Source organism: Hypanus sabinus, chromosome 2 (assembly GCF_030144855.1).
Source record: "Hypanus sabinus isolate sHypSab1 chromosome 2, sHypSab1.hap1, whole genome shotgun sequence".
Lineage (NCBI taxonomy): Eukaryota > Metazoa > Chordata > Chondrichthyes > Myliobatiformes > Dasyatidae > Hypanus > Hypanus sabinus.
This window is the reverse complement of record NC_082707.1, coordinates 26,041,830-26,069,551: the sequence shown is the minus strand read 5'-3', so window position 1 is coordinate 26,069,551 and position 27,722 is coordinate 26,041,830. Positions and strand designations below refer to the sequence as shown.

Genomic DNA, 27,722 nt, shown 5'->3' with positions numbered 1-27,722 from the left:
CTGAAATTCCTCTTCTCCAGATAGCCACAAAACCAAGAAAGAAAAAAAAGGTGTGAGATCATCGACCCACACAAAAAAAGAACAAAAATGGAAGAGGCACATTAACCCCCAAATTCCCCTCCTGCACACAGAAAAAAAAATGAGAAAGATTGGGCGAAAAACACAGAATACAAAAAAAACATAAGGCTGAAAAACATGTCTACAGTCCACGTCCACATCCAAAAACACAGAAAACATGGGAAACATTCTCCATCTCTGTGGCAGGGTGATTTAGAAAGGCAGTCTCCCCACTCCATAGCAGATAAAAACACACTCTCCCCTCTCCCACCGTGATAACAATGCAGCAGCCAGTACTGTATTCCAATCTCCCTCGTCACTTTAAGCAGTGAACAATGGAAGCTTCTTTTGGCGAAACTGAGTTGAATATTGGTTCATAGCCTTATCACCATGAGGTTCCTGCAGGCTGCTTCTTTCAACTTTGTCAAAACTTTTCTGGCTGAGCTCTGCGTTCTTGATAGATGGTATATTTCTCTATTTGTTGTTCAAGATCTCTGAATAACCTTGTTCAATAAGCAAAACTGAAGGCAATTAAGTTCCTGCACAATATACCAGCATATTCAGTATGAAGTTCTAAAATCTGTCTTTTCAATTCACTTAACTTGAATGTTCTGTGTCCTATTTAACACAACCTAGTTCTATCAATAATTTTTATAGTTGGTGGTTATATGGTCGTATGTCTTCATTTAGACTTGACTGATTCAGACCATCGTTAAAGTGGCAAAAATAGGATATGCTGGAAAGCCTCTGACAGCATCTGTGGAAAGAGGGATAAAATTAACATTACAAGTTGGTCATGCTTATTCAGCGTCAGTTCTGATGAAGGGTCCCAGGCCTGAAACACTTCCTGTTTCTCTCCACAGATAATATCTGACGGAATACCAATGTATTCCGCATATATTTTATCTCCAACATCTGTAGTTATTTTTCTTATTTATTCATTCTTTTAAAATTGTTCTCGTGTACAAGTTTCAGAATTATGCTATCTCTGATATCCCTATTGTTATAACCAGAGAAATCTACTTCTGCCTTTTTCTTAAAATGTGAACATTATGCTTTGACTCCCTGTGTCTGAACTTTCCTATTGTTTTTAAACACTTATATTCAATTGCATAATCTAACATAGATAAAAGAGTAGTCTATCTTTTGGTGCTCAAAACAGCAATTATCAGCTTTTCCTTGACAAAGCCGATAATCTGCTTAATTCAAAGTCACCTTGTAACTGAAGTCGTGTCTGCTCTAGGCACCACTACATTTCATGTTGCTCATTCAATCTGACTTATCTCCACTCAAATTTCATTTCATTCTAACTTATCTCATACTTCAAAAAAGCTAGTCAAGGCTTACTGAAAATTGGTTTTGCACCAGGTTTAATGTGAATATGGGCATTCTAATCTGTAATATCTCTGTACATATCCCAGAACATTTCTGCATAATTTCCCAACAGCTTCAAAAATATAATTTTGAAGCACCCAAAGTGAAAAAAAACCTCTATCTAATGAATTCCCTGGGGTAATCTTTGATCATCAGTGTTTTTTGATCATTATTGGTAGTTCTATCAGATAACCACTGGCATGTGCTGAACATTTCACCTCACCCAAAGTTTTCAGTACTATGCCTAAATATACTTCTAAATTCTATGGGGGATAGTCACTTTCCAGGGCTTCATTGCTAACTTCAGCTTTCCATCACAACGGCATGACATTTCCAAAAGATCAGAGCCATTCATGACAAAGATAAACTTCTAACCAATATTCCTTGTTTTTTGTTGTAAACAAGAAAAAGCTTAGAGTCTTTAAAATATAAAATTCATGCAATAATCAATTTGAAGATAAAAGGACAGCTTTGCAAACAAACAGAATCGTCTACAGAGCACGCTCTGGTGACATACAACAGGCTGCTCAAATGTTTCGAAAATTGAAGTGACCATAAGATGTTTTCATCTACAGCAGACAAACAAATGTAAGGCAATGGGGTTATTTTTTAATTGGCCTCCATCAAACCAGGTAACTACAGCTCGGTTATTTAGTTCAAAGAAGCTTGCAAATAGGACTGATGTTGTCATTTAGCACTGGTCACAGGTAAACCCAATCAATCAATAGTTAGGATATTTATATAGTCAGACAGTCAGCCCTCACAGAATTCATTTTGGATGTCTGTGATTTGGGTCCTTAGCAGCTTTTCGACCATCTCTGTGAATTACTTTGTCCCAGAAAAGGTACCTGAAAACCATCATGTACAAGTAGTGTCCGTAGACCATAAAACCATAAGCCAGAGGAGCAGAACTAGGCCATTCAGCCCATCAAGTCTGCTCCACCATTCCATTCATGACTGATCTCGGACCTCACTCAACGGCATCCACCTACATTTCTCCATAGCCTTTGATGCTCTGATCAATCAGTAAACTATCAATTTTTCACTTTAAATATACTCACAGACTTGGCCTCCACAGCTGTCTTTGGCAGAACATTCCACAGATTCACTCCTGTCTGGGTAAAAAAAAAATCCCTCCTTACATCCACATCTATTTTATCTACTCCTTTGAACATTTGGTAGGTTACAATGAGATCCCCCGCATTCTTCTAAATTTCAGTGAGTACTAGCCCAAAGCTGATAAGCACTCCTCGTGTTAACTCCTTCGCTCCCAGACTCACTCCAACGACAACACATACTTTCTGAGATATGAGGCCCAAAACTGTTGACAGTACTTGAAGTGTGGCCCAACCTTCATGTCGTCTGCAAACTTTGCCACAAAGCCATCAATTCCATTTTCTGAATCACTGACAGAAATCGTGAAAAGTAACAGTCCCAATACTGACCCCTGAGGAACTCCACTAGTCACTGGCAGCCAAGCGGATAAAGGTCCCCTTTATTCCCACTATCCATGCGGTATCTTTCCTGTAATTCCATGGAATTTTATCTTGTTAAGCAGCCTCTTGTATAGCACCTTAATAAATGCCTTCTAAAAATCCAAGTGAATGACATCCATTACCTCTCTTTTGTCCAATGTTTGTTACTTCCTCAAAGAACTCTAACGTCAGGCAGGATTTCCCTTTACAAAAGCCATGCTGACTTTGACTTATTTTATAAATAGTCTCCTAGTACCCTGAAACCCCATCCTTAGTAATGGACTCCAACACTTTCCCAACATCTGAGGTTAGGCTAACTAGCTTATAGTTTCCTTTCTTATGCCTTCCTCCCTTCTTAAAGAGTGGAGTGACATTTGCAATTTTCCTATCCTCCAGAACCATTCCAGAACGAAGAGATTCTTGAAAGCACATGACCATTACATCCATTATCTCTTCAGTATCCTCTTTCATATTGCTGGGATGTAGTCCATCTGGTCCAAGTGACTTATCCACCTTAAGACCTTTGAGTTTGCATAGCACATTTTCCTTTGTAATAACAATGGCACTTACTCCTTCTTGACACTCACGGACCTCTGATACACAGCTAGTGTCTTCCATAGTGAAGACTGATGCAAAGTACCTATTAAGTTCATCTGCCATTTCTTTGTTCCCCCATCACTACTTCACCAACATCGTTTTCCAGTGGTCTAATATGAACTCCCATGTCCCTTTTACTCTTTAAATAAGTGAAAATACTTTTAGTGTCATGCTTATATTATGGGCTAGTTTGCCCTATTTCATCTTCTGCCTCCTAATGGCATTTTAGTTGTCTTTTGTTGGATTTTTAAAACTTCCCAATCGTCTAACTTCCCACTCACTTTTGCTACATTATATGCCCTTTCCTTGGCTTTTATGCAGTCCTTAACTTCTCTTGTCAGCCACTCCTGCCATTTGAGAACTACTTTTTCTGTTACACATATCAATCCTGTGCCTTGTGAACTATTTCCAGAAACTTCAGCAACCTCTGCTCTGCCATCATCCCTGCCAGTATCGTCCTGCTACCACCTGGGCAAGCTCCTCTCTCATGCCTCTATAATTCCCTTTATTCCATTGAGATATTGATACATATCACTTATGCTTCTCCCTCTCAAATTGCTGAATGAATTCAATCATATTATGATCACTACCTCCTAAAGGTCCTGGAATAGTAACAGTACCCAATCTAAGATAACCTTTTCCTGAGTAGGGTCAAGGACAAACTGCTCTAAAAAGCCATCTCATAGGCATTCAACAAATTCCCTTTTTTGTGAACAGATTTTCCTAATCCCCTTACATATTGAAGTCCTCCATTACGATTGTGACATTACCCTTAATACATGCCTTTTCCAGTTCCCTTTGCAATCTCACTCCTACATTTTAGCTATGATTTGGAGGCCTATATATAATTCCCATAATGTTTTATTTTTGCCTTTACAGCTTCTTAACTTCATCCACAAAGATTCACCATTCTCTGACCCTATGTCACCTCTTTCTAAAGATGTAATTCCATCTCTTACCATCAGAGCCACTCCACCAACTATGCCTTCCTGCCCGTTCCTTTGATAAAAAGTATATCCTTTGATATTAAGCTCCCAACTCTGACCTTCTTTCAGCCATGACTCAATGATGCCCACAATGTCATACCAACCAAACTGTAACTGCGCCAGAAGTTTATCCACCTTATTCGGAATACTACATGAGTTTAAATAAAGCACGTTCAGTCCTGAACTCTTCGCCCTTTTGAATTTCGCCTTTGGGGTACAATTTAACCTTAGTTCTATTTGCATTTGTACCTAATCACTGGCTTGTCTGTCCTTATATTCATATTATACCCATCATTTACTTGTAAGCCTGCTGGCTCATCTTCAGCTCCATCATACTGGTTCCCATCCCCCTGCCATATTAGTTCAAACCACTCCCAACAACTCTATCAAACCTGCCCACAAGGATATTGGTCCCCCTCAGATTCAAATGCAACACATCCCTTTTGTACAGATCACACCTGCCCCAGAAGAGGTCCCAATAATCCATAAATCTGAATCCCTGCCCCCTGCTCCGATTCTTCAGCCACACATTTATCTGCCACCTCGTTCTATTCCTATCCTCATTGTCAAGTAGCAAAGGCAGCAATCCTGAGATTAAGATCCTTGAGGTCTGGCTTCTCATCTTTCTACCTATCTCCCTGTATTCTGTTTTCAGGACCTCTTCACTTTTTCTACCTATGTCGTTGGTGGCAATATGTACCACGACTTTTCAAGGAGGATGAACTCGCATCAACTCAGCAAAATGAACTATGTCAACTCGTAGCAAAGCAGTATAATTGTTAGAAAGCACTGGGATTGTTAGGAATGACAAGGAGAATGACAAAAACGTGTGACAGAAAGAAGAACCAGTATTCATTCCTCAACCTTCAGTTTCTACAATTTATTGATTTATTCATCTGCAACTTGTTGGTTCTTCTAGTTTGTAGGAATTGTACCTGCATTTGGAAATCATTCGTAGTTTAAAATTATTTGGAATTCATAGATCTTATATAAATCAGAAATCCTTTGAAGGTTAATAAGAACTATTCATCTAAATTTAAATATGTAATATTAAAAATAAAATAAACCATTTAAAAAATACTTTGTGCAGTGGAAGTATCTCCCCCTTCTTGGGATGGAGAACCCATCATATAATAGTGGGTATTGGCAGGTAGATCTCACTGCAGATACTAGGTAGGGAAGTAAGCTGGTCTTACAAGAGTTGATTGATGCAGTATTAACCTCCCTGTAGAGAGGGTACCCATAGATACTTGTATTGCATGGGCCTTAACATCTCCTTTTGATTTTAGTGTTTGCAACAGTGAATCCAATACCAACATACTTCCAGTACTCTTAAAATGCCACCTGCCCACTTGTGACAAAGTCTGCATTGGCTTTGTTGGTCACCTCAGAACTGAAATGGAAACAAATTATCCTCAGTCCCGAAGGTTGTTCTCAATAACAAAGTTTTAGCTTGTTTCACAGAACTGGGTAATAAATTAACAGTTTGCGTTTTCAGACAAAGCTGTGAGATCTGGGTACTCACCTGCCTTACCTCAGCCAATTAACACACCCTATGCAAATATCTACATTATTCTCAGCAAGTTAACGTGAAAAGGAATAGTCAAACTTTTTTTGGAAATCAAATTGAATTTTTAGTGGTTATATCAAGCTCTGTTTAAAAGAAGTGTGAAGGCCATTTTTGAGACAGGGAAATAAGCTTGTCTTTCAAGAGTAGATTGACACAATTTAACCTCCTATAGTGAGAGTACCTGTCAGACAGAGCTTAAAATCTCCTTTAGGTTTAGGGCTTTGCAGTTCATTCTACTCTTCACCAGTTTTACATGGATGAACTAATCAGTTATGTATCCTTCCTCACAGCTGCACAATCTCCTGCTGTAACTATGCTCACACCAGTTCAACCATATACTTGTCTTAAAGTAATGATACTGTACTTTTCAATATTGCCAGTGGTCACATGAACAGTTTATAAATCCAGTTCTCCATTGTCCTCACAGGCCTTGGCATAATGTAGCCTTCATCTCTATTTTTTTCTGCTGTTGAAATATCCCTTCTGTGAAGAAGTCACACCTCTGGAGTAACTAGCTGGCTGTCTGTGCTTTGGATTTTGCCTGCTGAGGATGAGTGCTTTCTTTTCCGGAGTTGAAACTTTCTGTCCTAAATTGACATGTGCTGTGAGTAATGTGTTAAATCAGCAATTCGCACCAATTTCACCACCAAGCTTTGGACTGTGCTATGGCCTTCATCACTGCTTCATGAGGGTAAGCTGCTGTGATAGTTGAACCTGACTGCATGTTGGGTACAATTGTTGAGCATTTTTCAATGTTTTCTCTGAATCCTCCATAATGTTGCATACATTTTCACAGAAGTATATTGAGCAAGTACAAATGTTGAGCAAGTCCAGCTGAGCGTCCCGTGTACACGGACAGGAAAGATTTAGAGCAGGGGTTCTGAACCTGGGGAGTGTGAATCCCTCAGCTAATGGCAAGGATCCATTGCATTAAAATGGTTGGGAACCCCTGGTTAGAGGGATGTGTGCCGAAAGTGAGCAACTGGGACTAACTGATAATTGGTTAGCATGAATAAGATGGGCTAAATGGTCTGTTTTCATGCTGTATGATCTTATGATAAGGTTGAATGCTAAATTTTGTGTGAGATTCTTCACTACTACCAGCACTGGTGCCTGATTTCTGATTTTCAACTTGAATTTTGTGGCTTTCCACAGTAGCTCACCAGAGTCCTCAGTCCCAGGCCATTCTTTCACATTGTTTCCAGGTGGAGCCCATCTTCTTGGTGTAACTTTCCTCCCCCAGCGATGAGGGCTTTGGAGCTTGTGTTGGAGTTTTTGTAGCTGTGGGCTTTTATAGGATGGAATTGCTGCCCCCAGCCTAGCCCTCTCCTTTCGCAGCCGGGCTTGGGACTGTCCATGGCAGGGTCATCTTTCTGTTAGAAGAACTTTAAAAAAATTATTGGTGGAGCTCAATGTATTAAGCAGCATCTGTGGGGAGAGAGGAATTGTTGAGAACCCCCGTTCAGTTGTGAGAATTCAAATCTCCCAACAGATCTGCTTGATGTATTGAGTTCTTCCAGCAGTTTTTTTTGTTCCATACCTTATCATCAGCAGTCTCATGAATCTGTGTTGGAAGAATGCCATTTTTACATTTACACTGAACATTGCTCTGCACGTGCAATAACCAATAACTTCAATAACCATCACTCACCACAATGTTTGCTTTATTTCTATGTATGAATTAAAAGAATTGCTTTCTTGATTAGAGATCGATCAAGACTTTGAATATAACCAACTTAAGCCGGAGTTGTCATGTTTCCCACTTCTTTTAATTCTTTTCCCACCAAGGCTAATGATAACAAAACAAAATCACCTGTTGTTGAACTGCCTGAGAGCTGAATTGCCTCAGTCCAACTCACCAGACCTACAAGACCAAAAGTCACAAGAGCAGATGTAGGCCATTCGGCCCAATGAGTTTGCTTCACCATCCTGTCATGGCTGATTTATTGTCTCTCTCAATTGCAACCTCCTGACTTCTCCCTGTAACCATTGACACACTTACTAATCAGAACCTATCAACATCTGTCTTGGCTTCCACAGCCACCTATGGCAGTGAATTTGATAGTTTCCCCACCCTCTGGCTAAAGGAATTCTAATTCTGAGGCTGTGCCCTCTGAGTCTTCCCTGACCCAGTATAGGAAATATCTTCCCTAATCTTGGGCTTCCAATATTCAATAGGTATTGAGGAGAACCCATCTTATTCTTTGAAACTCTAGTGAGTACTGTCCCAGAGACATCAAATACTCCTCATATGTTAACTCTTTCATTCCTGGGATCATTTTTGTGAACCTCCTCTGGATCTTCTTCAATGCCAGAAAATCCTTTCTTAGATAAGGGTCATGTAATTCCTCTCATTACTCCCCTGTTATGGAGTCTACCTGGAGCTTTTTATCTTGGTGCACAGCTACTTTATGTTACTCTTATTGGCTGCATTGTAGTTGTTTATTATTTCTCTGTGAAAATTACAATTACCCACATCAAGGGGATCTCATTCTGTGCTACTTCTGTCTTCCAAGCCCTCACTTGCCATTTCCCCCACAGGGCTGGTCACTATAACACTCATGACTTCCATTAAGAATGATAACTGAGGCTTCTAAACAGACAACATAGAACAATGATGTGCCAAGCTTCTAACCTACTTTAAGATCAAACTAAACCTTCCTACATAACTCTTTACTTTTCTGTTGTCCATTTGCCTAAGAGTTTCTTAAAGACTTCAACTCAACATGCAGGTAGATCCCTAAGAATCACAAAAGAGTCTGGGATCTGGAGCAAAAACAACATGGTGGTGGAACTCAGTGAGTCGAGCAGCATCTCTGGGAGGAAAAAGAATTGTCGTGGTTTCAGGCCTCCTGAAAAACAGAATAGATTCTACAGGTGCTGGAATTGCAGAGTAAAACGCATAGAATGCTGATGGAATTCAGCAGGGCAGGCAGTGTCTATGGAGAGGAGAGTGGGTACTTTGGGATGAGAACCTTCATCAGGGCTCAGCCTTCTGATTGACGATTTTGATCTGAATCACTGATAGTCCCTTTCCTCACACAGTTGCTGCTAGACCTGCTGAATTCCTCCAATAGACTGTTGCCAAAAAGTGGAACCTCCCAGTGGCCAAAAGTTTTAATTCCCATTCTGACAAGTCAGTCCATGGCCTCCTCTTGTGCCAATGTGAGGCTACCCTCAAGGTGGAGGAGTAACACCTTATATTCCGTCTGGGTAGCCTCCAACCTGATGGCCAGAATATAGATTTTTTCTTCTGTTAAAGAAGTCCACTCTCCCTCCTCTCTTCTTCTATTTGCCACTCTGACCTCATATCTCTTCTCACTTGCCTATCTCATCCCCCTAGGGTCACTTCTCCTTCTCTTTTTCTTATGATCTACTCTCCTCTCCTATCGGATTCCTTCCTCCCCAACCTTTTATCTTTTCCAACTGCCAGGCTTCACCTATCGCCTTCTAGTAAGTCCACCTTCTCCTCCCCCACCTTTCACTCTGTCAAGTACACCCAGGTCCCTTTCGACATGGACCCCGACTCTCACCATGTTCCTATTATTCTGCTTTTCTGTAACATGCACTGAAATGGATGATCTCAGCTTTTTCTAAAACACACAATGTTGAGTCTGCCATGACTTGCTCCTTGAAAGGTTTCTGTTCTTCTTATCCTTGCCACCAATTCATAAAGTACCCTTTCTTTACTGAAGTTCTGCTGTTATATGGATAAGCACGAAAGCATGCATTTCTAAATCATGCTAATTATTTATTCTACTCTAATTACACTATGTGCATGTCATAGTTTTGCTTACACCGTAAAATAGCCATGGCTGTAATCATGCAAAATTGTGTCCTGAGATCTGAAGTGAAACCGGTCATAACAAGCAAATTGTGTGATAATATTAACATCTAATTAAGGCCCATGCAGGACATTTAATCCATATTGGCACACGAGATCAATGCCCTCAATCAGTCTGTCTTGGGGGTTGCTGACAGCCAATGTCTACCTTTTCACTTTTTTAAACATCTGTTGTGTGTGATTTAAATATCAGTACCAGGACTGCTAAGAAGTTCGAAAGATGCTAGGTCTTATCCCCAAGTTAGTTTTCAAACTTTTCATAACACGAGGATGCAAAGTCACATGTATCCCACCCAAAAGCAGCCTTGTTCTCTCAGAGTTCCTCTTTAAGACTGACTGCTGCCGTGCAGGTTGGATGGGTATCCCTGATCTGCAAACATTGGCTGGAAAATCATCTGAATTAAATATTAGCCTTTGAACTTGTAGCATGTACTGATACTGCTGAAGGGGAGTGCACAGCACAATGTACACTTAGTGGCCACTTTATTAGGTACATCTGTACACCTGCTCGTTAATGCTAATACCTTATCAGTGAATCATATGGCAACAATTCAATGGATGAAAGCATGCACACATGGTCAAGAGGTTCAGTTATTGATCATATCAAGCATCAGAAAGGGGGAAGAATGTGATCTCAGTGACTTTGACCATGGAATGATTGTTGGTGCCAGACAGGGTGGTTTGAATTTTTCAGAAACTGCTGATCTGCTGGAATTTTCACACCCAACAGCTTCTAGAGTTTACAGAGAATGGAGTAAAAAACAAAAGCCATCCAGTGAGCAGCAGTTCTGTGGACAAAAATCCTTTTTAAATGAGAGAAGTCAGAGGGGAATGGCCAGACTGGTTTAAGCTGACAGGAAGACAACAGTAACTCATATAACCATGCATTACAACAGTGGTGTGCAGGAGAGCATCTCCAAATGCACAATACGTCAAACCTTGAAGTGAATGCGATAGAAAAGCCAAAGACTAAACTGGGTACCTAATAAAGAGGCCACTGAGTGTAATTTTAACGTGGACTGAAATGAAATGTTACTGATTTTTATCAGAATATAATTTCTTACACTGAAGTAACACAATACAATCTCACAATATCCAGATTACTGAGAACTTCCTTCAGTGGATTCAACTCAAATAATCATTCTCTGATGCGTGTGCCATTCAATGAAATCATCAGCTCTGAAAAAGAATCATTTTCCTTCATGACTCATAACGAATCTCTTGTCTATTTAATGATGTTTCTTCAAGAAACCCTTTTATTTATTAGTGCAGGCATTGATTCATCATATGCTGGAGAAATATGTTGGTGTTAAAACAATTATTTAGCCAATAGCTGTCATGGTTCCATAAGTCAATTACTTTGTGCTCTTAATATATTGCTGAAGAACGTTATCTTATGTCATGGATGCATAATGTTTTGTGAATGAACACTTTGCTGTATCTCAATTTATAAACGTTAACCTTTTTCAATTTTGTTTATGTTCTATTTGCTTTCCAGAACCTTTCAGAGGGGACAATTCTGACAGCGGTGTTTAATGTGTCCCAGTTTGGTAATCCTCAATGGGTGCTTAACTGCTCTCTTTGTGAGTCTGAGTCAAGAAAATAGATTGCTTTCAGCAAGAGAATACTCAAGAGTGAAATTTCACCATGCTTTTTTCTCTGTGAGTGGAAATGTCATGAGGCACCAATAACTACTGTCACTGTTAAAATCATTCAGATTGTTCAGCCATTGAAGAGAAGTGCCGCGTCACCCTTGGTTACTTGCACGTTCCTGCATTGTACCACTCAGGTTTGAGAATCTGCTGTCAGCGACCACTAAACGCCAATTACTTGTCTCTGTCACTCAATGTTCCATTTCCTACACCTGTCAAGTTTTGTGGGATATTAAAGGGGGAAGTATCAGAGTTCTCGCTACAAATCATTGCTGCAAAACCATTGTGGCGAAGAATTACTGTCTCCAACAAGTGAGAAAGATTGATTATAGTGCATCTATCTGCATTGGCTTTAGTAATAGAAGAACTGATGATCTCAGTTTTAACAATTCAGACCTATCTGTCAAATAAAACAAAGTAAGTTTTGACACCTATAAGTGATTTAAAGTCTCATTATATTCAGATCATTTGGTAACTATAACTACTTGCATTCTGCCTCTCTGCACTGGTGTCCTCAAGGAGGAGACAATGAACAAAATTCTTTCTGTTCAACTCAAACTTATTGAGCCATTTTTCTGCAGTGTTGTGGCATTTCTTCATCTGGCACAGTTTCTGTTTTTCAGGTTAAGCTTAGCTTTAATTTTTGCATGCACACCAAAACACTGAAACATGCTGTGAAACACAATGTTTTGCGTTAACAACCAGCAGAGTCTGAGGATGTGCCAGGGGCAGCCCACAACTGTTGCCATGCTTCTGGTGCCAACACAAGCATGCTCACAACTGACTAGCCCACACCTCCCTGGGATGTGGGAAGAAACAGAAGAACCTGCTAGAAACACATACAAATTCTTTATAGGCAGTGGTGGGAATTGAACCTCGATCATTGGTGCTGTTAAACAATAGAGTAGACTAAGGGTCCCATGGACACCTCGGTTAATAGTAGGGGCACATTGCATAAAAAGGGCTGGAAAACCCTGCTCCAGCCACTTTGCTACTGTGCTGCCCATATTTCTAATTTACAGTCCTTTCACCCATTTATGCAAATCACTTTTACCTATTTCCTCAGAAAACATCAGAAACTTTTTTTCTTTTATAAAATCTGTATTAAACCATTCTGACGTGCAGGATCATATGGAGCCATTTACTGTAAATTTCAATGAACTGTTTGGCCTTTCACCTTGCACTAGATGGCAGCAACATTTTGAGCAAGACAGACCCATGTGGGATTCCTTGCATCAAGGAAACAGCACAGAAATGGCACTTAGACAAGAGGGGAATTTTAGCTCATGTATTGGGCTTGCTGCATGTGCTTGAACAATAACTAGTTCTGAAGCTACAAAATCACCCTAAAACTGTTTGGATTCAACCTGACAAAGGGTCTCATCCGGAAACATCTTTATTCTTTACTCTTTTCCATAGATGCTGCTTAACCCACTGAGTTCCTCCAGCACTTTGTGTGTGTTATTCCGGATTCAAATTTCAATTACTATTGTATGCGGATACGTGGTTTATGTCCAGACTTCCCTACACAGCATCATAGAGGATTCCCAAAGAAATCAGGAGTGCGTATTTGGATGTGTGACAATATTCCTGACTATTTTGAAAAACAAAGCGCTTCATTTTTGTTTTATCTATTGTGGGTTAAGCAGGGTAATCAGAATTGAGGTGAAGGTCCCCATGATTTCAGTGAATGAGAAACATAGAACATCAAAAACCTACAGCACAATAGAGGCCCTTTGGTCCACAAAGCTGTGCTGAACATTGTCTTACTTTAGAAATTACCTAAGGTTACTCATAGCCCTTTATTTTTCTAAGCTCCATGTACCTACGCGGGAGACTTTTAAAAGTCCCTATCATATCCGCCTCCACCACTGTTGCCGGCAGCCCATTCCACGCACTCACCACTCTCTGAGTAAAAAACTTAGGCCTGACCTCTCCCCTGTATCTATTCCCAAGCAGCTTAAAACTGTGCCCTCTTGTGTTAGCCATATCAGCCCTGGGAAAAAGGCTCTAGCTATCCACACGATCAATGCCTCTCATCATCTTATACACCTAGATTAATTATAGGACAAGTTTACTTCTGGTCTTCTGTTGCCATTTGTGAATATGTAGGACAGGGGTTCACAACCTTTTTTATGCCCTGGACCAATGCCATTAAGTAAGGGATCCAAGGATCCCATGTTGGGAACTCCTGGTATAACAGGAATTGTAATTGGTGCTGCCTTGGAGGATGTTCATTATCCATGCATAGTGTGGAGTGAGAAGGAGCATGTAGCCCTCATTGTAATCACTAAACACGTAAAGAACATATGGATGTGTGCACGTGTTCAAAAGTCACATGAAATCGGTTGCATTTGAACTGTTGTGCTGTCATGCAGGCATCTTTGAAGAGTTGGTAAAATGGCTGAACGTCTCTATTTGTGTTTGCTCAGGGGTGGCACAGGGGTGGTTAGCGCAACCATTTTACAGTGCCAGCTGTAAGATCGGGATTCAATTCCCACTATAAGGAGTCTGTGCATCTCTCCACGACTGTATGGGCTTCCTCTGGGTTCACCAGTTTCCTCCTGCATTCCAAAGAAAAAAGGTTAGATTTAGTAAGGTCTGGGTGTTCTATATTAGTGCTGGCTGTGTGATGGCACTTATGGGCTGATCAGCAGAACCCTTGCTAATTTATTTTGATGCAATCACTGCATTTTACTATGTGTTTCAAGGTGCGTGTGACCAATTCGGGTTCAGGTTTATTTACGACATGTACATAGAAACATATGGTGAAAGGCGTTGTTTATGTTCACAGTGCACACCAATGGCTGTACTACGGGCAGCCCGTAAGTGTCATCACACATTCCTGCGCTAACATAGAATCTCCCAGTGCTTGTAAGAACAAGACAGAACACAACAAGTGACAAAACAACAAGAGCAAAACAAGCCTGGTTCCTCCCTCCCACATGCTCAACTTGCATGCGTGTGCGCACACACAGTCATTTGACCCACTACAGGCCACCTTAACCAACAGCCTCTATTTGACTCAGATTAGATTCTTGGACATTGGGCCTTCAGCTTCTGCAGTGGACTTGGGGCTCAGGCCATCAGACAATGATTTCTGATTGACTTTTGACATTCAATCTTTGGTATTGACCTCAAGGACTCACCAATGCCAACAAATGATGACCTTGGATGAGAACCTGAAATCCACTCCTCGATCTCTGTAAAAAATCTCAAAGTGCAAAGTAAATTTATTATCCAAGTACATATATGTCACCATATTCAATCCTGAGATTCATTTTCAATTTCAATTTCAATAGAATAATAACCATAATAGAATCAGTGAAAGACCACATCAACTTGGACGTTCAACCTGAGTGAAAAAGACAACAAACTGTGTAAATACGAAAAGAAATAATAATGATAATAAATAAATAAACAAAAAAATATGGAGAACATAAGATAAGGAGTCCTTGAAAGTGAGTCTATAGGTTGTGGGAACACTTCAGTGATGGGGTGAGTGAAGTTGAGAGAAGCTATCTCCTTTGGTTCAAGAGCCTGATAGTTGAGGAGTAATATTTGTTCTTGAACTTGGTGGTGTGAGTGTTGAAGCTCCTGTACCTCCTGTACCTTCTTATCCTTAAAACTGAAAAACTTAGCTGAGGATGACCCATGTCTTTTTACTTCTATGACTGCAGGAGAAAGTCACTTGAGGTACAGAGATGGATATTGCAAGCAGATGGCACTGACTGGATTATCGAGAGTGTGCAGACACAGGACCAATGGTAAGTAGTGGACAGGAGCCATGGAATATATGTTTAAGATTAATGTGCATTATATGGACAGATCTAACATTGCTGGATGTGGATTAAGTGAGGACATTGTTGATTCCAAAATAGTCAGCGCAGAGTGATCAGGGAATGAAGTATGTGAGAAGATGGTGAAGAAACAAGAGTGGACAGGTAAGGTAGATGGACGTTGATAGATCAACTTCCAGTTAAGATGGTTTGAAAGACATGCAACAGCTTACTGGTAGCTCAAAAGCAAAGGAATTCAATTAAGATCATTATTAATAATACTTTTTTAAAGCAAATAATGGTAAACTATCACCACAAGCAATGAAGAAGTGAGGTGAAGGCAAAAGGTATGTGTCCTGATGATGTGCTGCAAAATTGACACACTTGGAGCTGGTTGGAGAACAATTCAGAGGTGAGAAGACGGGGTAAAGGAGCTCCGATGCCCATCCAATTAACCCAGGTACAAGGGTGGAATGCTCAAAATGCCGAGCCTAATTGGAGATGTCGAGAATGGTTTCTTTGGCAGTGAAATCCAGGTCTGAAGCAAGCCAATGGACAGTGTGTTCAAGGCCCGGAGCAATTCACCGTGGCGAGGCCTGGGTCCAAATGTGAGGTACAATCTGCTGTTTAGACAATCTAAATGCTGGCCCATATAGACTGGAAAGGCAGGATGGCAAGATTCGGGCAAGGTTGGATCACTCTGGGTGCCGAGCCAACTTGGAAGAGGTCGAGACTGGCAAAATTTAGCCACAGAGCAATTTGATGTCAGCAGGTCCTAGTGTGAGGTTCGGACAATTTAAACACCATCCCAGGTAGTTTGGGGGCTTCTCTCTCCGTGACACTAAGACTGTGAGACTGACCCTGGCTGCAGTGCTTCATGACTGGGAACCTTACAGTGATTTGCTCCCCAAATATGGGCTGTTCTGGGGATTTGGATCTAAGGACTCAATTTTGTTCAGAATTCTGTTGTTGCTTTCTGCTATTGTTTATATGATTTGTGTTTGTGTTTTATTTTTCTTTTTTTCTATGAGAACTGTGGGCAGGGCTGGTAGGTCTTATTTTATTAAAGTGCGTTGCTTTTTGGTTCCTTGCATTGTGACTGCCTGTAAGCAAACAAATCTCAAGGCTATATAATTTATACATTCTTTGATAATAAATGTACTTTGAAATTTTGAAGCTTCGAACCATGGAATGCATGGGTAGAGGTGGAGGAACTGAGTGGATAGGCATAGAAGGATATTAAAGTTCAATAGGAATTGGGTGAAGGTTTAACAGAGATTCTTCAACAGGTGTGGGTGGCTACAGTTTGGACAGGGGCAGTTTATTGAAACCATAGGACCAAACACATAGGTGCAGAATTAGGCCATCTGGCCCATTGATTCTACACCACCATTCCATCAAGGCTGATTTATTATCCCTCTGAACACCTTTCTCCTGCCTCCTCCTTGTAACCTCTGGCATCCTTACTCATCAAGAACCTATCAAAGTTCACCTTAAATATACCCAATCACTTGGGTTGTACAGTTGTCTCCGGCAATGAACTCCACAGATTCACAACCCTGTGGTAAAATAAATTCCTCTTCATCTTTGTTCTAAGGGGGCATCCCTGTATTAGAGGCCAAGCTCTCTGGTCATAGACTCCCCAACTATAGGAAACCTCCTCTCCACTCCACTCTCTGCTGCAGGCAGAGTTAAAGGGTTTGAGAACGTTTTCAGCCCAGAACACTCACTGGAAATTGACTTTCCTGGCTGGGTTAATCTACTTTGGACATCACAGTTGCTAACTCATATTTTGTGCTGTGAACTAATTGCAACTGTTCAGTGTCATCAGCCAACTGGAAAATCAGCAATTAGATCAATAATGAGGGGGCAGAGGAGACTGAAACCAAAACCAGTGCTGATTCTTTTCTGTCACTTTTGAACGTTTTTTTTTAATTTTGGAGCTCTGACTAGGGAGCTGTATAGCAACGCCTCATCTCTCTCCACCTCAGGAGCTGTGCTGGAATTAGAGAGGTCTGATTTATAAAATTATCATAATTCATTTCTAATAACTGTGAGGCAATCAGGGACAGGTCGTGAATTACAGTGATGCAATCAGAGAAGGTCCACAGACATGTAAACAATGGAAATACCACAGAGGCAGAGATCTATTGATTTTTCTCAAATACCAAGGGATACAGACCTAAAGCAGAAACATGGAATTGAGGCACAGAACAGCTCTGGTCTCATGAAACAGATGGAACTATCTGTATTGGATAATATTGAATAATTATGGAGAAATGGGTTCCATACCAGCATCAGATAATATTGCACCAAGTATTGACAGTTGTTAGCTTCTTTTAGTGGCTGTTTCTGTACCAGAGCTATTTCCTGAAAAGCAATTCTTCCACCATGAGTTTTAATGATTAAACCTTTTATAGTGTCAAGTAATAACATTATCCTTGCAATACTATTTGCAACGTCAGTGCTGCCACGGTCCCCTTAACAGCACTTGTGTTCAGCTCCAAGGAATGATTGATATCCCCAGCAACTTTCTAGGATCCAGAGGAGGTTCAGGAGAAATTTCCCAGGAATGAAAGAAGCTTTGTATAAGGTGGGTTTCATGGCTTTGGGCCTGTACTCACTGGAGTTTAAAAGAATGAGGGGAAGATCTCATTGAATATTGAAAGGCCTAGACAGAGTGGACATGGTGAGGATGTTTTCCATAGTGGCGGATTCACAGCCTCTGAAAAGAAGGATACCCCTTTAGAACAGAGATGAGGAGGAATTTCTTTAGCTGGATGGTGGTGAATTCACAGATGGCTGTGAAGGTCAAGTCATTGGTTATGTTGAGATTGATAGGTTCCTGATTAGTAAAGGTATCAAAGTATACAGGGAGGAGGCAGGAGAAAGGGATTGGGAGGGTAATAAATCAGCGATGGAACAGACTCAGTGGGCTGAATGGTCTAATTCTACCCCTATGTCTTATTATCCAATGGCAATGCAACCCAGAACTAGCAAGAAACCAAAGTCTTAGCTGACTCTGCCAATAAAACTGGGAGGTGATTTCAAAGGTGTGCAATGGATAGGGTTAAGGTAGGAGTGGGTCGGGCTTGACACAGGGCAGGGTTCGAGGTGGCAGTGCGTAGGTAGAGAAGAGAGTGGTGGGGAGGGGGGGGTGGGTATTGAGAAAATCTGACTCAAGAGCTTAAAACCAACTCTGCATCTCCCTGACATGCCGGCTTCATTCACAGGCTTTTCTCATTGGCCTAAAAGGGACATATTCAAAAGGGGGCTAAACAGTCTTTCCATTTGACTCTGATGGAACACATTGGCTTTGGGCTAGTGAAATTGTCCCAGTAGCCCATATTCCACTGCTGTCGCACTGGAGTTATAAATACACCCTCAGGAACCTTCATCACTGACAGCTGGCTGTGGTGTTTAGTCTCTTAGCAGCAAATTATCCTGAATTGTTCACAAGCATCATTGGGAAAGTGTAAATGTTTTGGAAGCTGGTCTATGACTTATTGACATAAAACTCTTTGAAAAGGTGGTTGACAATCTGCATGCTCAAAAAAAATGGCCTTTACACTTCTTTAACCGAGCTTGATATAATCATTAAAAATTGATTTGATTTCCACAAAAAAGTTCAACTGTTCCCTTCCATGTTAATTTGCTGAGAATTGTGTAAGTATTTGCATAGGGTTTGTTAATTGGCTGAGGTAAGGCAGGTGAGTACCCAGGTCTCACAGCTTTGTCAGAAAATACAAACTGTTAATTTATTACCCAGTTCTGTGAAACAAACTAAAACTTTGTCATTGAAAAATCCTTCGGGACTGAGGATGGTCTGTTTCCACTCCAGTATGTGGATTCAAGGGTGAACAATAAAGCAAATGCAAACTTTGTCACAAGTGGGCAGGTGGTGTTTTAAGGGGGGATTGTACTGGAAGTATATTGGTATGGGGTTCACTAGTGCAAAACCCTAAAGTCAAAAGGAGATGTTAAGGCCTATTCAGTGTAGGTATCTACGGTTACCCTCACTATAGGGAGGTTATACTGTATCAACCTATTCTTGAAAGACTAGCTTAATGCCTGCAGTGAGGTCTAGTTGCCAATACCCACTAAGTGAGTGGTGAGATCCCCCCTCTTACTAAGGAGGAAATACTTCCAGCAAACAAAGGAGTTTAAACCATTTATCTTCTTTTTAATGAGGCATGTTTAATTTTAGATAAATAGTTCTCAACACACATTTAAAACTCAGAGGATTTCTGATCTATAAGAGATCTCCAAGTTACAGAAGATTTATTAACTACAAAGGATTTCTTACATACCAAAAGAGCATACCCTCCATCGCAGAAGCCAAAGACTGAGGAATGAATTCTGGACTTCTTTCTGTCAGATGGTTCAATTTAGTATTGGTAATTGTATACCTGAAATTCTTATTCTTCACAGAAACATCTGGGAATCAAGAAACCCTACAGAATGAATGATAGCAACATCAGAATCCCCCTCCCCTCCAACACCCAAGCAGCAACAGAAACATTGACCCATTCTCTGTCCCCTCCACTTGCATTAATACCCTCACCACGCTTCCACCATTGAAGAAATAGCAAAAACTCCCAAAGAAACCTTGATCAAGAGTCCATCAAAGACCATAGTTCATACCCAGCACTTCAGTATCTCAGACAGCATCTCCCTCACCATCGAGTGCAAGAGAGAGATCACTCCTGCAACAACAAGAGCGGGAGACCAGCAGCTCATTGCTCTGAAGTTACAATTTTCCTGTCTTTCTGTCATTCTCCTTTCATTCTTATCAATCACCAATGCTTCTAACATTTATACTGTTTTGCTACTAGTTGACATTATCTTCATGTGATGTTTTCCCAATAGCTTTGCTGGGACAAAGTAATTCATACATGTAGTCTAAAAGCTTCTGGGGACAGAGATCCCAGACACCCCAAATTATTGCTGTGAGAGCTGACTCTCCGAGTGCACAAATATCGCAACTATTGACTGATCAACTGTACCTGTCACCATATTTGATCTACATGTACTAAGTGACAAATTAGTCTGGTCTGCAAGGCTCTTTGAACTCAGTCACAATGGTGCAAATAACTTAGCCATTGTTGTCTTGTTTGATGCAAGCCACTTAACATAACCCCATTGTCTTATATTGAATAAACGTGGGCCTTCAAGACTATGCTGCTTACTTGTAAACTTTATCAGAACCAACTATGATCTTTTGGAAATATCAAGCAGCTGTGCTAGAAATCTGAGCTCAGCATAAGTCTCTCGGGCTGTAGAAAATGAAGACCCATCACAGGTGAAGTGACATTGTGGTGGTTGGGGGGAATGATGAAAAAGGGTTAGTTTGGGCAGGGACTGCACACCTTGTAACAATTATTCTGGGCTGACAATGCCTGGAATCAAGGTTCTTTATACCCCTTCTCCACCTTATCATCCCCAGGTCTGGGATTCACATGAGTCTCCAGAAGTTACACTTTCTTTTCCAGGAGCCTTTCTTGAATCACTGCCCTGTGTACCTTTGGATTTAGACCATAAGACCAGAAGACATGGGAGCAGAATTAGGCCATTTGGCCCATTGAGTCTGCTCCACCATTCAATCATGTCTGATCCTTTTTTTGCCTCTCCTTAGCCCCATTTTGCGGTCTTCTCTCTGTAACCTTTCATGTTGTGGCAATTCAATCTCTACCTTAAATACTCCCAATGATCTGGCTGCCTGTGGGAATAAATTCCACAAATTCACCACCCTCTGGCTAAAGAAATTTCTCCACTTCTCTGTTTTAAATAGGTGCCCCTCTATCCTGAGGCAGTGCCCTCTTGTTCTAGACTTCCCCACCATGGGAAACATCCTTTCCACATCTAACTGCCTATGACTTTCAATATTTTAAAGTTTCAATGAGATTCCCCCCTCCCCCCCCCCCAATCCTTATGAATTCCAGTGAGTACAGGCCCAAAGCCATTCAACATTCCTCATATGATAAATCTTTCATTCCTGGAATCATCCTCGTGAACTTCCTCTGAATCCTCTCCAATGCCAGCACATCTTTTCTGAGATAGGAGGCACAAACTGTTCACAGTACTCAAGGTGAGGCCTCACCAGTTCCTTATAAAGCCTCAGCTTTATATCCCTCCTCTTGAATTCTAGATCTGTTGAAATGAATGCTAACATTGCATTTGCCTTCCTCAGCAATGACTACCTGCAAGTTATCCTTTAGGGTGTTCTGCACAAGGACTCCCAAGTCCCCCTGCATCTCAGATTTTTGGATTTTTCTCCCCGTTGAGAAAATAGTCTGCACTTTTATTTCTACTGCCAAAGTGCATGACTATGCATTTTCTTACATTGTATTTCATTTGCCACTTTGCTGCCCATTCTTCTAATCTGTTTAAGCCCTTCTGCAGCTTACTTGTTTCCTCAACACTACCTGTTCCTTCATATCATCTGCAAACTTTTCCTCCTAATGATTCTTTTAGTTGCTCTAAGTGGGTTTAAAAAAATTTCCCAATCCTTCATCTACTCGCTAATTTTTGCTTTGCTTTATGCCCTCTTCTTTGCTTTTACATTAGCTTAGACTTCTCTTGTCAGCCACGGTTATACTAATTTGCTATTTGAGTTTTTTTTTGTTTTTGGAATACATCTATCCTGCATCTTCCTCTTTTTCCCAGAAACTCAACCCATTGCGGCTCTGCTGACATCCCTTCTTCGGCCAAATCCTCTGTCATACAACTATAGCTTCCATTACTCCACTGAAATACTGCTCCATCAGCTTTTACTTCCTCCCTATCAGATCTCAAGTTGAAATTAATCATATTGTGATCACCCACTCCTAAGGCTTCCTTTACCTTAAGCTCCCTAATTGCTTCCAGTTCATTACATAACACCTAATCCAGTTTGTAGTAGAATAACTGTTTCAGGAGTGCAAATGAATGATTTGGCCAGTGAAGTCAACTGAGTACTCCTGGGGCCTCTGTGCTAGGCAAGCTGGCTTTGGAGAAGATGCTGACATTGGTTTGTCTATCCTCTCTATGGGCTTTAAAGGATTTTCCTTCTTTTTTAAAATTTTTTTTTTGCTCAAGAGTGTTTGATATTTTTGTCCATTGAGGTAGTCTGTATCATAGAAGCCTACAGGAGAAGAATGTTCGCTGTTCCTCACAAGTACACTACATGATTGCTATGCAGAATTGAGGCTCTGATCCTCTCTAGCTGCAGGTTTCAAAGGCTGTTAAAGATGGTGAATTTCATCAAAAATATCTACTGCCACTATGCAGCAGCTCCCAAGATGTGGGAAGTGGAGTGGTTTACATCCTTTCCAGATTCTGTTGACAGAACTCGTTCCTATTAATGTACTGAATTTAGTTTTTTCTGTGGATAGTTAAGTCCGTCAGTGACACAACAGTGGGGGTGAACATCACCAGCAACAATGAGACAGCCTACAGAGAGGAGGTGGAAGAACTTGAGGCCTGGTTCCAGTCAAATAACTTCTTCCTCAATATCAAAGAAAATGTTTGTGACCTTCAGGAGAACTCATACCACTCATATGTCTCTTTATATCAGTGGCACAGAAATGGAAACTGTAAATAATTCCAAACTCCTGGGAGTGTACATCTAGCATAACTCCCAATGATCCTAGAACAGCATCCTACACAATCAAGAAAGCTCACCCATGCCTCTACTTTCTGAGGAGGCTGAAGAGAACATGTAAATATCTATGACCTTCTACAGATGTGCAGTTAGTGAGCATCCTAACTGTCAGAGTCGTCTTATGTACAGACACTTGATGGGCATACAATCGACCTGTATACAGTGCCACCCCCCCTTGGAAGTTTTCATGTTTTATTGTTTTGTAATATTGAATGACAGTGGACTTAATTTTGCTTTTTTGACACTGATCAATAGAAAAGACACTTTTGTGTCAAAGTGAAAGCAGATCTCAAAGTGATCTAAATTCATTACAAATATAAAACACAAAATAATAGATTGGATAAGTATTCACCCTCTTCGTCAATAGACAATAGACAATAGGTGCAGAAGTAGACCATTCGGCCTCTCGAGTCTGCACCGCCATTCTGAGATCATGGCTGATCATTCACTATCAATACCCAGTCCCTGCCTTGTCCCCATATCCCTTGATTCCCCTATCCATCAGATATCTATCTAGCTCCTTCTTGAAAGCATCCAGAGAATTGGCCTCCACCGTGGGTCTCTATCAGCTTTGCACATTGGGACACTACAATTTTTTCCCATTCTTCCTTACAAAACTGCTCAAGCTCTGTCAGATTGCATGGGGATCATGAGTGAACAGCCCTTTTCAAGTCCAAATTCTCAATAGGATTGAGGTCTGGACTTTGACCTGGCTGCTCCAGGACATTAACTTTGTTGTTTTTAAGCAATTTCTTTATGCTTGGGTGAGGGTCTTTCTGGAAAACAAATCTTCTCCCAAGTCCCAGTTCTTTTAAGGACTGCATCAGGATTTCCCAATATTTTGTTGCATTCATTTTACCCTCTGCCTTCACTAGTCTTCCAGGGCCTGTTGCAGTGAAGCGTCCCCACAGCACGATGCAGCCACCACCATGCTTCATAGTAGGGATGGTTTGTTATTGATGATGTGCGATGATTGGCTTATGCCAAACATGGTGTTTAGTCCGATGGACAAAAAGATCAATTTTCGATTCATCAGACCATAGAACCTTCTTCCAGCTGACTTTTGATTCTTCCACATGCCCTCCAGCTGAGATTTCGTGTTTTTCCAACAGTGGCATTCTCTTTGCCACCCTCCCATAAAGCTGTGACTGGTGAAGCACACGGGCAACAGTCTTTCCCATCTCAGCCACTGAAGATTGTAACTCCTCCAGAGTTGTCATAGGTTTCTTGTTGGCCTCCCTCACTAGACCCCTTCTTGCATGGTCACTCAGTTTTTGAGGACAGACTGCTCAAGGCATATTTACAGCTATGCTATACTCTTTCTACTTCTTGATGATTTGACTTAACTGTACTCAAAGGGATATTCAGTGACAAGGACATTTTCTTGAATCCATCTCCTGACTTGTGCTTTTCAATAACCTTTTTGCAGAGTTGCTTGGAGTGTTCTTTTGTTGTCATGGTGTTGTTTTTGCCAGGATACTGACTCATGGGGGATGGGTGAGGTCTGTGCCTGATGTCCCGCTCACCCAGGGAAAGTGCACGCGCGATACATCGCCTCTCCTTTCCCGGTGTAGTGAACGCCACATGGTCACTGTCTGGCTTGCTTGGCAGGAGGCCTACTGCAAATGGCCTCTCTTACACTACTGTGTCTGTAGCAACACATTCTCTTTCGGTGCCCCTCGTTTCCACTGAGCTCGCTACGTCATGGCGTGACCGAGTGTCCGGCAGTATCACTGGAGGGGTAGGCTGGGCTCGTTAGCCTTGGCTGGCAGCCAGCCTAAGAGAAGGATGACTCTGACTCCAAACCTGGGCAAATGGGACTCGCCAGCCTTGTCAGGCCATCCACCTAGGAGAAGGACACCCCGATGTAACTCCTACGACCCGAGGCCCTTGCCGTCACCGTCCCAGCCTGCTAGGCCATGGCAGATGAACCCTGGGTGTAAAGGGTGGGGCCAGTATCGTGCACACTGCACTCCACCTAAAAAAAGCATTGCGCAGGCTGAGGGACATGCCAATGTCTACAACCATCCTTTCCCTTGCAGCTGCTGTGGCCGGGTCTGTCTGTCCCATTTTGGCCTCGTCAGCTACCAGCGAGCCTGCAGCAGATGTGGGCAGCCCCCTTTCTAAATCTCCGTTCACAAAGCCAAGCTATGACTGACTGACTCACCAGCAGTTGGACCTTCTGGATACGGGTGTACTTTTACTACAATCAATTGAAACACCTTGGCTGCACACAGGTCCCCAAAAACAGATCTCAATTTAACTAACTATGTGACTCCCACATCCAATTGGCTGCACTCGTGATGTTTTGGTGAGTCATATTGAAGGGGGTGAACACTTAGGCAGTCAATTATTTTACGTTTGATATTTGTAATTACTTTAGATCACTTTGTAGAGATTTGTTTTGACATTGACTTCGAGTCTTTTTCTGTTGATCAGTGTCAAAAAAGCCAAATTAGCCAAAAAAGCCAAATTCAACATAGTTAAACAATAAACACAAAAACTTTTGGGGGCAGTAAATAGATTTTATTGGCACTGTAGAAGCTATCTTATGTATATATTTATATATATATATTTATTATTATTGTGCTTGATTTTTTTTCTGTGCTACATTGGATCCAAAGTAAGAATTATTTTGTTCTCCTTTACACTCATGTACTGGAAATGACTTTAAACAATCTTGAATCTTGAATCTGCCCTGGGTGATTTCAGCCTTTCGAAAGCATGTGACCAAAATTGGATGCAATATTCCAGTCATTCAAAGTAAATTTATTTTCAAATTACGTGTATGTTGCTGTATACTATTTTGAGATTCATTTTCTTTCATGCATTTACAGGAAAATAAAGAAATATAATAGAATTTATGAAAAACTATACATAATAACAAACTATTTTATTGTGCAAAAGAGGACAACATGAGCAAATAGCAAAAAAAAAATAAATAATACTGAGAACCTGGGTTGTAGTCTTTGAAAGTGAGTCTACAGCTTGTGGAATCAGTTCAGAGTTGAGATAAGTGAAGTTATCCACACTGATTCAGGAGTCTGGTGGTTGTAGGGTAATAACTGTTCCTGATCCTGCTGATGTGGAACCTAAGGCTCCTGTACCTTCTGCTTGATGGCAGCAGTGGGAAGAAGGCATAGACAAATCAATTGATATTTCTCCTAATTCAGCATAACTTCCCTGCTTTTGTTCTTTGTACCTCTGTTTATGAATCCCAGAATACCCTGCATTTCATTAATCGATGTTTCAATATCCCTGCCACTTTTATGGACTTATGCACAAATACACCCGAGTCCTTTGGCTTCTGCAGTCCACTCAGAGCTACGACATTTAGTCTAAATCGTCTCACCTTATTCTATTTGTTAAATCTTATCATTTCACAGTGTGTGGTTCTGACCTGGGATGCTGACAATTTCTTTCTTCCCAAAGGTGCTGCTTGACCCATTGAATTTCTCCAGAAGATTTTTATTGATGTAGCTTCTAGCATGTGCAGTCTCTTGTGTCTGTATATCACCTCACAGTTCTCTGGATTAAATTTAATCTGCCACATTCACACCCAAAATTGATCAAATGCTTACATTTTGTCCTCCTGACGGTTGTCCTGACTGTCGTTACAGGAAAGATACGGACTTGGATAGCGGAATGGCTGACAGGCAGTAGGCAGCAAATGGGAATGAAAGGGGCCTGTTCCACTCGGCTGCCAGTGACTAGTAGTGTTCCTCAGGGGTCAGTATTGGGACCGCTACTTTTCACATTGTTTGTCAATGATTTGGATAATGGAACTGATGGTTTTTGGCAAAGTTTGCGGATGATACAAAGATAAGTGGAGGGGTAGGTAGTGCTGAGGAAGCAATGTGATTGCAGCAGGACTTAGACAAATTGGAAGAATGGTTAAAAAGTGTCAGATCAAATACAGTGTTGGGAAATGTATGATAATGCATTTTGGTAAAAGGAACAACAGTGCAGATTACTATTTAAATGCAGAGAAGGTTCAAGCATCAGGGGTGCTGGGGGTCTTAGGGACCCTCGTACTAGTCTCCCAGAAGGTTAATTTACAGGTTGAGTCTGTGGTAAAGAAGGAAGATGCAATCTTGGTACTTATTTCAAGGGGAACAGAATATAAAAGCAAGAAGATAATGCTGACCCTTTATAAGACATTTGTCAGGCTGCACTTGGAGTATTAAGAACAGTTTGGGCCCATATTTCAGAAAATATGAGTTCTCATTGGAAAGAGTCCAGAGGAAGTTCACAAGGATGTTTCAGGAATGAAAAGGTTAACATATGAGGAGCATTTAATGCTTTGGGCCTGTACTCACTGGAATTTAGAAGAGCTTATTGGGATTTCATTGAAACCTACTGATTGTTGAAAGGAGTAGATAAGGTGGATGTGGAGAGGATGATTCCTATGGTGGGATTTTCAGAACTAGAGGGCACAGCCTCAAAATTGAGGGGTGACCTTTTAGAACAGGGGTAAGGAGGAATTTTTTTTTAGCCAGAGAGTGGTGAATCTGTGGAATGATCTGCCACAGACTGCAGTGGAGGCTAAGCCTGTGAGTATTTAAGGAGGATGTTGATCGTTTGCTGATCAGTCACGGCATCAAAGGATATGGTGAGAAGGCAGGTTGTTGAGTCATGATGGAATGGCAGAGCAGACTCAAAGAACCAAGAACAATACAGTTCAGTACAGGCCATTTGGCCCACAATATTGTGCCGATCCTTAAACCCCCCCCCCCATATAACCCT

The 27,722-nt window shown here is 41.1% G+C and overlaps 1 long non-coding RNA gene across 1 annotated transcript; it reads left to right on the top strand.

Annotated features, from left to right (window-relative positions):
- The first annotated feature begins 11,429 nt into the window (after positions 1 to 11,429).
- On the top strand, positions 11,430 to 23,184 carry LOC132407165 (uncharacterized). Its single transcript, XR_009516389.1, has 3 exons — positions 11,430 to 11,564; positions 15,236 to 15,322; positions 22,708 to 23,184. It is a non-coding gene; the product is annotated as an uncharacterized LOC132407165 (long non-coding RNA).
- Positions 23,185 to 27,722: the final 4,538 nt, after the last annotated feature.